Consider the following 4632-nt stretch of genomic DNA (forward strand, 5'->3'; position numbering starts at 1 on the left):
TTTTATTTTTACTTTACATATCCATCCCAGTTCCCTCTCCCTCCCTCTTTCCCTCTCTCCCACTCTCCCACGCCCCCCCACCCTCCTCTTCAATCCTCCCCCCACTCCACATGTTAGGAGATGCCTTCCAGGAGGGGTCATCTAAATCTGTCAAGTCATTGGGAGTAGGGACTCAGCCTTCTCTCCTGCCTCTAGGTTAAGGGAGTATCCCTCCATGGGGAATGTGCTCCCAAAGTCCTTTTGTGCACCAGGGATACATCCTGGTTCCACTGTCTGAGGTCCCTTAGACTGCCCAGGCCTTCTAACTGAGACCCATGTTCAGGGGGTCTGAGTCAGTCCCATGCTGGATTCCCAGCTATCAGTCTGGGGGCCCATTAGCTCCTCCTTGTTCAGGTCAGCTGTCTCTGTGGGTTTCTGTAGCCTGATCTTGTCTTCCCTCTCTGCATCTGGATTCTAGCGGCTCAGTGTTTAGTTGTGGATGTCTGCTTCTGTTTCTATCAGCTACTAGCTAAGGGCTCTATGATGGTGGATAAGTTAGTTGTCAATCTCATTATCAGGGAAGGACATTTATGGTAGCCTCTCCACTGTTGCTCAAATTGTTAGTTGGGGTCAGTCGTGTATGTCTCTGAACATTTCCCTAGATTCAGTTTTCTCTTCAAACCTATAATGGCTCCCTCTTTTGTGGTTTCTCTCTCTCTCTTCTCTCATCTATTCCTCCCCTGACTCAATCTTCCTAGTCCCATGTGCTTTCCTCTCCTTCCCTTCTCTTTCTCCTAGTTCCATCTCCACTCACTGCCCCCCACACTCCCAATATGCTCAGGATATCTTATCCCTTTCTCCTCCTGTGAGGGACCTTGTATGAATCTCTTAAAATCCTTCTTGTATCCTAGTTTCTCTGGCGGTGTGAATTATAGGATGGTGATCCTTTGCTCTATGTCTAAAATCCATATATGAGTGAGTACGTAGCATGCTCCTCTTTTTGTGACTGGCTTACCTCATTCAGGACTGTTTCTTCAAGTTCCATCCACTTGCCTGTGAATTTCAACATTGTTTTTTCCCCACACAGTAGTATTCCATTGTGTAAACATACCACATCTTCTTTATCTATTTTTCAGTTGAGGGTCATCTAGGTTGCTCCATGGTTCTTGCTATTACAAATAATACTGCTATGATCATAGTTGAATACATGTCTTTGTTGCATGGATGTGGGCCATTTGGGTACATGGCTAAGAGTAGGATTTCTGGGTCTTGAGAGGTTTATGTTGAGGCAGAATGCTGTAGTTATACATAGCTAAGCAGTTCCAGTCAAATGGTTGACTGTGGTCCCATTATTATCTGGTCTTCAATCTCTCGGGCAAGGTGTCAAGCCCTCAGCTTTCTGGGAGACAAGATTCCCCCTCTGGCTGGCACCAGACTTCTTTCTACCAGGGTGTGACTCCAGGGATGAAAATCCAATTCATTGGTTTACCTTGTGTCACTAGTATGATCACCAAAGTGAGGGACACAGTGCCTTGTTAGAATATTTTCATTCCTCCAGTTTCCTGCTTTTACACATGACTTGGTATTTGTTTCTTGTGGCTTTCAAAGGATATGTTCTAGTCCTGTATATTTAGTGTTTTAACTGCAATATGATGTGGGGAATTTATTTTCTGATCTTACCTATTTGGTCTTCTGTTTATTTTATGTAGACAGGCATCTTCCCCCTAGATCTGGGACATTTTCTGCTATGATTGTATTGATGATCTTTTATATGCCTTTGGCATGAAATTCTTCTTTCTTCTAGGTTCAGATCTTGTCTTTTCATAGTGCCCCATGGGTATCACATGACCCATTTGTACACTTTCATTTGTTAATCTTTGCCGGGAGCTAAATGTCCACATTTATCCACTTGGATTCAAGTCATGACGTTGTATCCTTCTTGTTATTAATTCTACTAGAAAGGCTTTCCCTAGCATCTTTTATTTGACTTATTGAAATTTTTACTTCCAGCGTTTTAATATATGCTACTAAGAGGACTAGTCTTCAGCAGCTCAGGAATTAAAGGGAGACACAGATTTGACAGACTAATCACTCAATTTGACTTTTCTATCTGAGGGAGTAAAGCTTAATTCTCTATGGCCAGTGAGTGGGACAAAACTTAACTCTGTGGCCAGCGAAAAAGGGAAGCACACACACACACACACACACACACACACACACACACACACACACACACACACCTTTACGGTCTTTCTTTTCTTATCCATTTTTTTCTTACCCATATCCAAATGTATCTCTGTGCACTCTTAATTTTTCCCTTACTAATTATATACCCTAGCAAAATCTTTCAAGCAATTTAAAAGTTGCAATATGGTTATATTTTATTTTTCAAATGAATGATTGTAATGAACACAGGTTAAAAAACAACATGGTTCTCATTTCCCTTACATGATTAAATATTTTACATATTAAATGTGAAAAACAAATTATTTTCAAGAACCCACATATATTCATATATAAGCAACTTATTATAGATTAACAGAATGTAAGCAAGTAAGGTTATTTTTCTCAGCCAATTCTTTTACTGGGAGCCTGTATTTTGCAGTTACAAAGAAAGGATCAATCACTTTATTATTTCTCTCAAAATCTTAAAGAATCACAAATCTAAACTCTTATATATGAAAAACAATCAGTCAGTTCTACTTTAAATCCTCAGAGTGCATTCCCATTCATCAACAGTTTTTTATACCAGGAAGAGGGCAGAAATGGGTACAAAGAATTAATTATTGCCTTTGATCACCAATCCATCCTAGCAAGAAAGGTACACCAGCCAGCAATAGCCAGGCTGCTACTGTTCTTGCTCCCTGACCTCAATGAGTCCCTTGTTCAACTACTACAAGTATGTCTTTCTAAACTTTAAATTGTTTCCCAAGATTTTTATACCTCAAAGCCATTAACAAAAACCCTTAACCTAACCTTACTAACAATTCTACATATCTAAATTCTTTCTATGGGTGGTGGCTGAATTATTAATCTGCTCCAGCAGCAATGCTTGGAAAAAGTCAATCACTATTATTGTAAGTACAGTAACACTGCCCATTGAGGGGCTAGAAACTCCTAAGAGTTTTCATACAACCAATAGATGTAGTGAGTTCTAGTGGGATGTAATGGCCACCAGGGCAACCATCAGAGCTATGCTCAATAACAGCATGAGGTCCTCGAGACACATAATCCTTGGGGTTTTGCCCTTCCAAAGCTCATTCAGAGGTGGCTTTGCCGACTGCCCAACCGCGTTCTATGAGTTCCAATGCTGCCTGTTGGTCTCCTCAAATGGTCCCCAACAAATATAGTTTTTCTTTAGTCTTTCCTTTCACTGAATTTCATCTTTATATCATATATTGATTCCCCTTTTTCATCTAGCTGTTTGTTATATTTTCTTGACATTTATTCAGGAGTTTGTGTCTTTTTGTTTTGGGGATTTTGTTTTATTTTGTTTTGTTTTTTGGCTTTGTTTGGCTTTTTTTTTTCCAGACAGGGTTTCTCTGTATTACTCTGGAGCCTGTCCTGGAACTCACTCTGTAGATCAGGCTGGCTTCTAACTCACAGAGATTCACCTGCCTCTGCCTGCGTATGCCACCAACACCTGGCCCCTTTTGATTTTTTAAAATCTATTTATGATCATTATTTTTAATGTTTCATCTGGAATTTCATCTGACTCATTTTCATTGCAGGTGTTACTGTGAGGCTGGTAAAGAAAACTTGCTATTTTGCTTTTTTATGTTTATTGTATTTTTGCACTGAGACTTGTATATCTAGGGCTAGTTATTGATTGGATTTTCTAAACACCTTTTTTATTAATTTATTTTTTAGATTCAAATCCCAGATCTCCCTCCCTCACTCCTCCCACTGCCCTACTTCCTCCCCACCCCCATCTGTTCCACAGAGAGTCATCTTTCTTATTGCAGTAGATTTGTTTATAATGTTATGGAGATCCTGGGTTATAACAGGGCTGATGTGTTGTTTTCCTCTGCTAGACCAGTGTTCATGACATCAGGCTCAATCCCATTGCTCTCCTGATGATAGATTACTATCTACAACAACAATCACTATCATTGGGTAGGTCCAATATGAAAATGAAGTAATAGTAAAGAAACAATATATCACTTCTTAAACGTCACTAATTTTAAGGAATAAAGGCAGGTATCTGACAGTACTGTGTGCACTGATACATTTATTAGTCATTGTGGGTGTGGATGAAAGGGAAAAATAAAGAGTAAGACATTGAGTGGATAGAAAAATACAGAGAAGAAAGCAAATAGAATGTAAACTGTATGCACAATGCACTGTGACAAGATGAGTCTGATTGGCCAAAGGAACACTGAAAAGGAACACAAGCAGATAATATAGAATAGTTCTAATTCCCAAAAGATGGGTCACATAAAATCCAAAAACCAGACATAGTCCATGAACTCAGTGAAGAAGATGAGACCAAAAACATATCCAAAAGGCCACAGAGTGCCCATGCAGATCAGAGAAACACCCTATCTTCAGGGGAGGACAGGGCCTTTCATAAGGACCCTGGAGCGTGACCCAAGGAGAGGTGCCCTCCTGAAAGCCGCCTATACCCCTCCTTGTCAGATATAGAAAATGACA

Source organism: Phodopus roborovskii, unplaced genomic scaffold, assembly GCF_943737965.1.
Source record: "Phodopus roborovskii unplaced genomic scaffold, PHOROB, whole genome shotgun sequence".
Classification (NCBI taxonomy): domain Eukaryota; kingdom Metazoa; phylum Chordata; class Mammalia; order Rodentia; family Cricetidae; genus Phodopus; species Phodopus roborovskii.